The 13,045-nt window shown below is 40.4% G+C and overlaps 1 pseudogene; it reads right to left on the bottom strand.

Annotated features, from left to right (window-relative positions):
* Positions 1-841: 841 nt before the first annotated feature.
* On the bottom strand, positions 842-12,363 carry LOC117533712 (annotated as a pseudogene).
* Positions 12,364-13,045: the final 682 nt, after the last annotated feature.

Here is a 13,045-nt window from a genome sequence, read left to right as displayed (position 1 = left end):
TGAGATAGAGCACACTGTTGAGATGTCCAATCTGCCTGTTTTACACACTTTGACCAACAGGGGGTTTGTGTTCAAATGAAGCTCATGATGAAGCCTCATGAGATGAACCCTTTTGTGAACCAATTGGCTGGAAAGCTTCAATGCTTCATAAGGCTTCATCTCGCCATCACTAGTGAATATGAATCAAAGATGACATGGACGGTATATTTCTCAACCGGCTGCAGAGAGAAAGGCTGAAGATGAAGAAGATGAAGTTGGCCTCCAAAGCACCGGGTACATCTTATCGCTCATGTACGTTTTGGTTCACAGTTTTTACCTCAACAGGCACAAACCACATTCCAGCTGATGAGGTTTAATGCAAGGACCCCAGGTTCAACTTCTTGTGAGGAACTGACGCTTTCTGCTTGAGAGGAACTTGTTCTTGAATATTTTCACAGATTATGGTTTCAGATTATGATTTCCTGCTCTGTTGCTGTGAAGTTGCAGAGGCACTCTTTTATAAGCAAGATAAATAACATTGCTATTGGAATTTACACTTCTACAATACTAGAAGTGAGTGAGAAATATTTGGAAAAAGAAGAAGAAAAGTGTCAGCATGTGACAAACACTGTATATGTAAAGGAGGGGGGAGGGGGGGAAATGTAGGAAGAGAGAAAGGGTTCTTCTAAATCGGGTAGAGAGCGTGATGGGCAATCAAGAGCCAAACTACTCAAGTTTAAAAGGTTCAAATAATTTATTATTGGACATAAAAACTTTACTAAAAACTAAAACTACTTAAAACACAATCAAAACAATTTCACAAGCGAAAAGGGCTTAATAGTATTTTATTTAACATCCAGGCTCACGATGAGGGGGGAACACTTCTGCACACCGCCCGCTCCTCCAGCTCGGCTCCCACTCTAAAAACAGACAAACAGCATTCACTTGTCTTTTAAGGACAAATCAGGTCTTTCGTTGGACAGTAGTTACTCAGGAAATAAGGGCTCTAAACTCTGCCCTCTTCTGTCCTTGGCTTCACGCTCTGGACTGCCGTTTGTCTCTTGATATGTTCTGTCTGCTCGGCTGCGTCTCCTCCTGTCTTCTTCCTTTGTGCTCCTGCTCTCCTCCTTCTCTTGCTTTTGGCTGATTGCAAACATCTTAAAAGGTGCCACCTACTGTACATGAGTATGAATCATCACATCATTCCAACTCTTTAACTTATGCTCTAATCAAAATTCAATTAAAATAAATAAATAAATCAATAAAACCATGAAATAAATAAAACAAAAATACAAATCTATGTTCTTTCCTGACCTAATGTTAAATTATTTTTCCTACCCCAGTTTCACTCAATAATTTAAACAGTGCCTTTCTGGTAGCTCTTACTCCCTCTCCTTTTTTCCCAAAATACCAACCACACTCCATTCCCTCTCTGCCTCTAAGACTTTAGCCTTTAATTGTTCTCTTTCCGCTTTATAGATGTCACAATGTAACAATTATGTTCTACATCTTCTTTTACTCCACAGCTCCCACACTTGTCGCTGTCACTTTTCCCCATGATATACAGCGTACATTCAAAGCTGTGGGATTTATTCTGAGTCTAGCCATCATGATTTCCTCCCTTCTGTTTCTTTCTCTATGAATATTAATTGTAATTGTATTTTGTACTTTGTGATAGTCCTTGCCTTTCTGGTCTTTCTCCCACCTCTTCTGCCAGACCTCCATCCCGTTTTTCTTAATGACTGCTTTTCCTTCTCCTTTACCAAGTTGAACTGGTAATGTTATTTCCTTTTGTAGTGCACTTTTTGCTAATTTATCAACACATTCATTCCCTTTCACCCCCTCATTTACATGTTACTTGTTAGACGCTTTTATCCAAAGCGACTTACATACTCAATACTGTGGACAATCCCAACAGGAGCAATTTGGGGTGAAGTGTCTTGCCCAGGGACACAACGACATGCTGACTGCAGTGGGGTTTGAACCTGTGACCCCCTGATCCGAACACATACGCACAACCCCCTACGCCACACACCTCCCTCATGTGCAGGCACCCAGCAGCAGGGGCGGCGCCAGGGGGGAGCTAGGGGGTGCTGAAGCACCCCCCAGGATTGCCAAAGCACCCCCTAGAAATATATATTATTTTTTTTCCCCAAAATTATTATTATTATTTTTATTAAATTAAATCAGACAAATTATTGATTACATCAATGCAAATGTGAAACAAACAAATGTTTTACCAAAAACATAAAGCCAACACAGGTGATATGATTAGGCCAATGGCCTGCACATAATAGCCTCGTGAATACAAGTAGCTTACTTCTGGGTCTCTGTGTTTCATTCAAGCTCTGCTCTGTGTGTGTGTGGCACGAGCCATTTTGTGTGCCTGCGCAAGCGAGCGAGATAGAGAGCTTGCGCACCGGTGGGCAGCGGTGTAGTGGGCGTTGGACGCGGGGGTACGCCGTACCCCCACTTATTTGGAGCATGATCTTTTTTTTAAGTCTAATAAATATAAAATCATTGCCAGTGTTATCAGTTGCAAGTGTGTATTTGTTGTAATAATGACGAAAACATAATACATTTCACAGTAATTAAAATAAAAAATAAAAACGATTTCCTTAAAAAAGTATGACTCATACTGACCCCGTGGTCACTGACCATGGAGAGGCGAAGTCACGCCCATCTACTCCCATATTCCTTGATAGCTTTTGGAGAAGGTTGTTTTTAAGTTTACTAAAATCTATCGTTTCAACTGTTTCACTTTGTAAAAAAGGAACAGGTGAGTAGAGCATCATTGAGTTTCTTATTCTGTCAGTAAATTATCCAAATGAATGTTTTTCATTATTTTAGTCAACCCTAAACAAATTGATTGTACCTTTTAATGATGACCTTACATGGTCGGCAAAGTTAAATTAACTTCAGAAAATCAAATCTGTTCTGAGAAAAAACTAATAAATGTTTAAAGATAGGAACTTGCCATCCCACTGAAAAACAGTACGTAGAGATTTAAAGGCGTAGTTGTAGTTCAGTCCAACGTTTCATTTGGATTCATTTGACAACAGTCAACTATTTTCATAAAGAATTTTTATTTTTTTTTCAAAGTCAACTTTATTGTCAATCTTACTCAGTTTGAGAGATCAAAAAGACGTTTAAATAAAATTATACATTTTACAGATATGTATACAAATATATATATATCCTATGTATAATGATGGTGTATGATGTAGAAGGAAGTGTGTTAGATAACAAGTAAATATAGAGTTACATACAGATCCATGTTACAGCAAAAGATGGAATAACTCAGAAGCACGCAGTATAATAATAATTACATGCAACAATTAAATAACTGCTCAGCATCTCCACCACAATCCCAATCTGCTGTGTCCTGTTTTCCTCCCCTCTGCATAACACCCCATCACACATACGAAACACAACGCAGAGTCCGAGGGTGTTAAGAGTATGTTTATTGAAATGTCCTCCTCTCTACTGGCCAACACAGGGAGCATATGCTGGGTGTAGAATTGTTCCAGGAGGAGGAGTTTTCCATGCCATGCAGGGTCTTTGGGGATGGGGATGATGATCGCCTCCTTCGTGGTCCACACAACAAAGTAGCAGAGACTCCGGTCTGTGATATGCAGCTGCCCTTGGACCTGGTGCCAGTATGGGTGATTCTCCTTGAGAATATATGACCCACCCTCCGCACGGAGACAGAAGGATGGTAACTGGACTGCCTCCGCGATGGTCATGTTCCTCTGGCTGTGTGGACACTTCACCTCCAGCAGGGCAGATGGCTGCACAAGTCCATCGGGTGATGCTCCCAAAACACCCGACTCACTCACAAAGAGACCAGACTCGATTCGAACACTGTCACTTGATAGGCCTCCTCAAAAGCCTCCACAAAAGCCTTCACCCCTTCGGCTTCGTTTACAACCCCCCAGTTGACAGTTGGCGATGTCTCTGGCCAGTGGGTTGTATGTCTCCTCTCGCTGTTGGTAAAGTTGAGACACCGGCTGGACTACTTTTTAAGTGCCAGGCTTCCTCCACTGGCACTCAACATCTGTGGAGCTGATCTGCCACATGGCAAATATTGCCAATGCTGCAGCGTGGCTGCATTTGTACATCTCCTGTGCACAATCACAGACAGCGCTCTGCATCGCGCCATCGTCTCCCATGCAGATCTGTAAAAATAAAGTAAGTACCATTTGTTAGCATGCTATAATAGATTGAATGAGCAATAATACAAGGATGGTCCGGATCTGGGGGTGGGAGGGTTTATTTTTCCATAGTGTTGTCCTCTTGTCTGTTGTTATTGTTTGTTTTTTCTGTATTTTTTGTAATTTATGTTGTATTGGTTGTGATTGTACATTGTATTTTTCTAAATGTGTATGAATACATTTTTGAAAAACATTTGATCAACAATAAAAAAGGATTTGGTCAGGATCTAGACTCAGTGTGTAGTTTATTAATTAATCAATGCTCTCTACATTAGGAAAACACAAACCGGTGTACCAGAGGGAGTCACACACAGCTGTGCCTAGATAACCAAAATCCTTGAATCTACACACAGCAAATAAACTCAAATGACACAACGAGAAAAAGGAGATCACACATACAGTATAGTCGATATAAAACTGGCCGCTTCAATCTGAAGAGCAACTAAAACAAAACACGGGAGTGTACCTTGTTCTTGTGAACACTAATGTTATCCACAGCATACACAGAGACCACGAAGTTCTTAAGGAGAAAACTAGTTGCTAAAACAAAACACGTTAGTGTACCTTGTTAGCTAATGTTAGCTAGCTGACATTAACGTTAAACATTGCACTCATATTACTCACCGAAACCTTGTAAAGCCGGTCCCGCATGCTGGCTCTCAACGTGCCCAGACTTGTAGTGATTTTCACCTCGTAAAATAATGTTATTCTCATTCTGAAAGAATGTGGTGAAATGTGCTAACGTGACGGCCATCTTTATGTTGGTGACGCGTATTGTGCGAGACCAGAGACCTGTAGTTCACTGAGCGGTTTCACACAAAAAAATGTGTAACTTCACAGTTTTACGACACATTTTTATTTTTTTGACTTGCAAAATGTTCTTTTAAATTGACAAACATCATATGTGTCATTCGTGGCACAATTCAAACGGGATCAAAAGATAACCTTTCTCTCTCCATTGACTTCAATGTATAATTTTCCGCTTCCGGGGTCCCATGGAGGCTTTCGGAAGGGGAGGGACTTCGCCTCTCCATAGTCACTGACATAGAGATGGCAAATCCGGATCATTTTATGGACTCGGAGTCTTCTGAGTCAATCATTGAAGAGATCCGGATCATACGAGTCATTTGAGTCATTTGAGTCATATGAGTCAGCATGACCAAGACCGTAGAAATCCTACCGGTGAAACCGAAAAGTTGTTGCATTTAACCAGCATATTAAACTAACGTTACATTAACCTCCGCTACACAGTGTCTTTTGCTTTAATAAAACATGTGTGTGTGTGTGCATTTTAAAAAATAAGTGTTTTGCATTATATGTATATAGTTATTTTAATATGTTCCTGTACTTAAGCTAATTTTGCACAATTGTGTTTTCATTTAATAATAATAATAATAATAATAATAATAATAATAATAATAATAATAATTGTATAATTACATTTTATATATTCTAACTGTTTTGCAATTTTCTATCATTTGTTTCTTTTTGTGTGCCATGTTCAAAATAAACGAGTTTCCAAGTAAGATCCTTATTGGAAATGCAGATATTATTACAGGAGACTGTTGCACAACATGACCATTTTGTTAGAAGTCTACACTGAAACTTAATTTAGAGCCGGAAAAATCGCGGGATCCGTGAATCCAGGTCAATGATCGAGAGAGACCAGTAGCCTACGAGGACTCAGAGCCGTAACATATAGCAGGCAGCAGATCCAGAGATCCAGCAGACTCGTCCCCATGCACGAATCTACAGCAGACTCAGCCCCTCCTCCGGCTCGCACGGCTCCCGCGAGTCCCACGGCTCCCGCGAGTCCCACGGCTCCCTCGACGAGTCGCAGCAGACTCAGAGATTTGCGGACTCACGGCTCACTCACGGCTCACCGCTCACTCACGGCTCACGGCTCACGGCTCACGGCTCACGGCTCACTCACGGCTCCCGCGAGTCCAACGACTCACGGCTCACTCACGGCTCACGGGACTCTCGCGGGAGCCGGAGGAGGGGCTGAATTTGCTGTTGATTCGTGCATGGCGACGAGTCTGCTGGATCTCTGGATACAACAACGTTGTAATGTGATTGTACACGTTATAAAGAGAGTAAAGAGTGACGCAATTTATAGTTTTAATTGTTACGTCACATCAGGTGTAGGACTCAAAGGACTCGGGTTAATCGAGAGGGAGACTCGTCACGACCGGCTCATTACTAGGATCCGGGTTAATGATCCGGATGAATCATGACTCGCCCATCTCTACACTGACACACCCACGGTGAGCCAGCTCGCCGCGCCCGCCGATTTTGCGGCCGCTCTTTACCTCAAGAACACTAACGAAAAAGCTCTATAATGGCAGGCTAACATGTTTTACTTGACTTATTTTCTAAAAAGAATATAATTCACAAGAAGAAAGAGGCTAGCAGCACCGAAGCTACAAGTGAAGTTGCTAGTAATACATAATCAGAAGAGCCGCCTAAAGATGTGGATAATGCTAGCTAACGTGTACGTTAGCTGCGCTAGCAACGTTCCCCTGGCTATCTCAAGCTCACCTTTCCCAGAGGTATGGACGGAGGAAACAAGAGGCATACCTGTGGATAGACTGCAAAGCTGGGAAACTGGGCTGCAAAGTTTGTTCATCCATTTCGGATTTATCAGTCTTCAAAACCCAAGGTGTGTGTGTGTGTGTGTGTGTGTGTGTGTGTGTGTGTGTGTGTGTGTGTGGTGTGTGTGTGTGTGTGTGTGTGTGTGTGTGTGTGTGTGTGTGTGTGTGTGTGTGTGTGTGTGTGTGTGTGTGTGTGTGTGTGTGTGTGTGTGGTGTGGTGTGGTGTGGTGTGTGTGTGTGTGTGTGTGGGGAGTGTTGCAGTAGAAAATTCAACTGTAGCGCTGGTACATTAATGGGAAACCCTTAATGTTTGAGCACCCTCTATGAAACGTCAAGCTACCCCACAGCACCCCCTAGAGAAAATCTCTGGCGCCGCCACTGCCCAGCAGAACTGTAGATCTATGCCGCTTCTGTGCAGTCTTAACAGGCTTGCTCCTGCTCTCCTGGGTTCTCTCTCCATTTATAGGTCGGCCATGATTGGCCCCAGGTGCTGCTAATCGTCCCAGTCATCATGGTGGAAGTAGGTTAAAACATTTCAGAATAAAAGCATGCTTAAAAGTAAAACCAGATAAACTTCAACAGTGCAAACACTTCAGAATAAAAGCACACAATAAAATCATAATAAAAAGTATGAAACAAACAAAAACCAAGCAATATAATTAAAATACTTCGCCATGTGACATACACACCTGGTATTTCCTCACACACAATAGGTAATGCTTATGGGTTTCCATCTGTGGCACCTGTGACATCTTTGGTCAACACTTGATGGCAGACTTTCTTCATTTACTGTCTATCATTACTACAGAACCCATTGTTTATAAGTCCTGTGCTATTAGGCCTTTTATTAACATATGCCCAATTGGACATTCCTCATAAAATTGCACTTATAATCAGATATTGTCCATCCAGATGTTATTACAATCATCACCGGTGCTATGCTCACAGTATATGACTGGCCACTGGTTCATTAATGTAAAGGTTATTTAAAATCTGCACATTAAGCTTCAGTAAAAACACCAGGAGAGACCATGAGAAAAGAAAGAGACACATATTTATTTCTCTAGGTATCCTTAACCATGTGTTAATGTATTTTTCTCTAAAAGTAAATGTAGCAGGTTTCATTTCACCACATATCTATATTTCATGTAACATAAACATTTTGTTTTCACTGTTTTTACTTCTCGTCTGTTAAATCATTTTATCATCATGAGTCTCTAAATGTTTCTGTCTACTGATGATCAAGTTATGTATTTAATTCCCTTATTCAACATGTCTTAAGGTATAAAGTGAGAGGACATAGGGTTAGGGATCATTTATTATTATTAAGGGTTATAGAGCTATTTTCTAGATATTTTCAGAGGTTTGTTAAAAAATACAAGAATAAAACATGATGGATGTTGTGTTTCTTTATGTGCCAAGATCCTTTAAGGGACAGAGTCCAGTGAATCTCTATCTGAAACAACTCGAGCCACCTTTGCCAGTTTGAGATGAAGCAGGTGAGTTTTGAATACTGTGATGCAAATAGGTTCGCTAGTATCAAAGTAGCACTTCTTGACATTTGAATAAATGGGACCTTCTCCACGTCTTTGTTTCTCGCTCCATGTGTCTTCCACTGATGCATTATCAGGGAGGTTAGACATCTAAGTTGAGAGGTTGTTGCAATGAGATGGAGCTTTGAATTGAAAGGCACAACACTCAATATATTAAGATATTCAGGAAACAGAAAACAAGAAACTCACTGTCAACTTTGCAGCATAATGAATTTATTAAAGCAATGATTGAAGAAGACATTGTTAGACTTGATTTTATGATTTAATGAGCAACAGCTTTGTGTTTCATTACATTTGAACATGTCATGGTGTTAGATATTCAGTTTAAAGAGAGCTCAGAACTTTGTCAGCCCCCCTCAAGCAGGAATGACTACAGAAATACAGATTCTCACATTTCAGTGACCAAAAAACCACTGAAGGTTGTATGATGGTCGGTCCCCCAAACATGCGTGTTTGCAAGCAGGCGCACGTACACCTGGTCTCCTTGAACAAGCTGCAGGAACACTGCGTTTCCTCCATTGTCAGCCCGGTCAGAGGTTGAAGGGAAATCATGTGTATATATAATCAACTCATTGTTCTTGTAGAGCAGTAAACATAGTGCCATGGTCCCATCCAGCATGAAAGAAGATGGTTAAGTAATAAACACCTGGAACCGGGGCAACAAAGACACCTGTGGAAACAACAGGGTGTTGGTCACATCAATGCATTTTAAGACCTCTAAACAGGATGGGAGTAGTATTACCTGTGGATGGACTGTAAGGCAAGGCAAGGCAAGGCAAGTTTATTTATATAGCACATTTCAACACAAGGCAATTCAAAGTGCTTTACAAAAAATGAAAGAGATTAAGAAAATGGCATTTAAAATCAGTCATTAAAAAGAAAAGCTAATAAAAGAAACATTAAAAGAAAAAATACATGGATAAAAGTTTCAGTGCAGTCTAAGATATGAATAGTTCAATTAAAAGCAGCGACAAAAAGAAAAGTCTTCAGTCTGGATTTAAAAGTAGTCAGAGTTGCAGCGGACCTGCAGGTTTCTGGGAGTTTGTTCCAGATATTTGGAGCATAATAACTGAACGCTGCTTTACCATGTTTAGTTCTGACTCTGGGGACAGAAAGCTGACCAGTCCCTGAAGACCTGAGAGATCTGGATGGTTCATAATTTAGCAGGAGGTCAGAAATGTATTTTGGGCCTAAACCATTCAGTGCTTTATAAACCAGCAGCAGTATTTTGAAATCTATTCTTTGACACACAGGAAGCCAGTGTAAAGACTTCAGAACAGGAGTGATGTGATCCACTTTCTTAGTGTTAGTGAGGACTCGAGCAGCAGCGTTCTGAATTAGCTGCAGCTTTCTAATAGATTTTTTAGTGAGACCTGTGAAGACGCCATTGCAGTAGTCCAGTCTACTGAAGATAAAAGCATGGACAAGTTTTTCCAAATCCTGCTGTGGCATTAGTCTTTTAATCCTAGATATATTCTTTAGGTGATAGTAGGCTGATTTAGTAACAGTTTTAATATGACTGTTGAAACTCAGGTCAGAGTCCATGACTACACCTAGATTTCTGGCTTTATCTGTTGTTTTGAACATTGCACACTGAAGCTCAGCGCTAACTTTTATACGTTCTGCCTTGGCTCCAAAAACCATTACCTCAGTTTTATCTTTGTTTAATTGGAGAAAGTTCTGACACATCCAGTCATTGATTTGTTCAATGCACTTACTCAGTGTTTGAATTGGAGCATAGTCTCCTGGTGAAATTGTTATGTAAATGTGTGTGTCATCCGCATAGCTATGGTAACTTATTTTGTTGTTCTTCATTATCTGAGCCAGTGATAGCATGTAGATGTTAAAGAGAAGAGGCCCCAAGATGGAGCCTTGAGGAACCCCACATGTCATATTTGTCAACTCAGATGTGTATTTACCTATAGAAACAAAGTTGTTTCTGTCCTTTAAGTAGGATTCAAACCAATTTAGAACTGTTTCCGAAAGTCCCACCCAGTTTTCCAGTCGGTCTAGTAATATGCTGTGGTCAACAGTGTCAAACGCAGCACTGAGATCTAATAATACCAACACTAAAGTTCTGCCACTGTCTGTGTTTAAGTGGATGTCATTAAAGACCTTTACAAGAGCAGTCTCAGTGCTGTGGTTTGGATGAAAGTCTGACTGGAACACATCAAACAGTTATTTAAATGCCAGAAATTACTCAACTGTTGAAAAACAACTTTTTCAATGATTTTACCTAGAAATGGGAGGTTTGATATGGGCCTGTAATTGTTCATTACTGAAGCATCTAGATTATTCTTTTTTAAGAGCGGTTTAATGACTGCAGTTTTCAGGGCCTGTGGAAAAATACCTGAGTGAAGAGATTTGTTTACTATATGAAGTAGATCTGAGGCCATGCAAGGCAAAACATCTTTGAAAAATCCTGTTGGAATAATATCAAGGCAGCAGGAGGAGGATTTCAGAAGTTGGAATAATGTCCTCTAGGTTTTATCATTAATCTGATGGAATTGTGTCATGATGTCTGAATTGATGTTAAGTGGAGATAGGGACAACACATTTGCTGTTCCTGATGCAGAGGCACTGACTGCTTGTCTGATTTTCTGAATTTTGTCAGTGAAGAAGGAGGCAAAATCATTGCACGCCCTGGTGGATAGAAATTCAGAGGCTACTGACACTGGGGGGTTAGTTAGTCTGTCGACGGTAGCAAACAAGGCACGTGCGGTGTTTTTGTTATTGGTAATGATGTCAGAGAAGAACGATTGTCGTGCGTTTTTCAATTCCAAATTATAAAGGCCAAGTCTCTCTTTATAGATTTCAAAAGTGAACCTGGAGATTTATTTTTCGCCACCTGCGTTCAGCTTTTTCGACATTCTCTTTTTTCTGTTTTCACGGTCATGGCCTTTCTCCATGGAGATATTTTCTTGCCAGACACTTCCTTTAAACCTAGTTGGAGCAATGGCATCTATAACATTTTAATTTTGAATTAAAATGATCTACTAGCTCATTTACTGAGATGTTTAGCAGGGGCAAGTGTGGAAGAGGAAATTCTGAGGTAAACATTTCCCTAGTATTTTCAGTTAAATATCGCTTTGTGGTTACCTCTTTTTGAACATTTTTGTGAACAGAAATAGAGCTCTCAAAGAAAACACAGGAATGGTCAGAGAGTGCAACATCAGTCACCACAACCTTAGAGATATTCAGACCCTTTGAGATAATTAAGTCCAGAGTGTGCCCCTTATTGTGCGTGGGCTCCGTCACATGCTGAGTCAGTCCATAGTTATCAAGAACACAAAACAGTTCTTTAGCCCCTCTGGGGGTTGTCAACATGGATGTTAAAATCACCAACAATGACTAGACGGTCAAAGTCAATACACACTATAGACAGCAGGTTCAGTAAAGTCATCAAAAAAGCTTGCACAGTATTTGGGTGGTCTATAGATATTTAGGAACAGAGCTCGAGAGGAAGCATTTCAGCCGAAGGGCCACATATTCAAAAGAATCAAAGTTTCCATACGATGTCTTCCTGCATTGAAGGGAATCATTGAAACAGAATAGCAACTCCACCTCCTTTACCTGTGGATGGACTGTAGGCACCACCAATGTTTGTAATCAAGGTCCTGTAGATTAAAGTTGTGTCTGTGTTGAAGGTCCCAATGTGATTCTCTCCTCCTCCTGTTGCTGCACTGAATACGACCGTCGTCTTTTTCTATACAAAGCAAAACAGTGTAACCATATTATTATTATTGTATTATTATTTTGTGCAGTATTTACTTATTTTTTTAATCACCCAACATTATTTTACACTGATACCTTTTAATCGTAAAGTTTGACTTTACCTTTGTTCAGTTCAAGAATCTGTTTTTCACGCTCCGTCAGTCTGGTTTCGGTGTCCTTCAGTCTGGTTTCGGTGTCCTTCAGTCTCGTTTCGGTGTCCATCAGCCTTGTTTCACTATCTTCCATCCTGGTCTCCATAACTCTTAATTTCTCACTTACTGCACTAAACTCTCTCAGGAGTTTGCACATGTCAGGAAAGCATTCCTTTGTATCATGATGATAATCTAATATAGTAGTATTACCATCATCCTGGGCTGAAATCAGGCCGCAAAACAGCGACACAATCAGTAAAATGGTCCAACTCATCTTCAAGTTGATACAAAGTCGCTCAGTCCCCGAACTCTGAATTATGTGATCCCTCTGACTGCTTTTATATTGTTTAAAGAGACCTGTTAAATATTAACATCCTGTTTGATGAGTGGCTTTATTATTCTACTGTAAAGCAGTTGATAAGAGATGAGGAAATGATAATGGAAATTTATTTTGATTATCAATAGTGTTGGGTAGGGATGTCCCGATCACCTTTTTTTGCTCCCGATCCGATTCCGATCATTTGATTTTGACAATCTGCCGATACCGATTTTTCCCGATCCGATCTTTATGCAATGAATTAAAGGTGGGGTATGTAATTTACTTCAGAAAACACTTGTTATATTCCATGGAATGCTCTTAACATCCCGATGGCAATGAATATATTAAATGCTTTGACAATAAATACATTAAAAAATGGATCTGTGGAATTGTAAAAAGCACGACCAATCATCTGTGTTGGAGGAGGGGCTCTGTAAGGAAGTTGCAGATTTTTTCCGGCTGTGTATTTTCAAATTTTAGCGCACTCGAGCTGGTTTCTCAAAAATTACCTACCCCACCT

The sequence above is a fragment of the Gymnodraco acuticeps genome, unplaced genomic scaffold (assembly GCF_902827175.1).
Source record: "Gymnodraco acuticeps unplaced genomic scaffold, fGymAcu1.1, whole genome shotgun sequence".
NCBI classification, from domain to species: domain Eukaryota; kingdom Metazoa; phylum Chordata; class Actinopteri; order Perciformes; family Bathydraconidae; genus Gymnodraco; species Gymnodraco acuticeps.
Note: the sequence above shows the minus strand (reverse complement) of the source record. Positions and strands in the feature narration are given on the sequence as shown.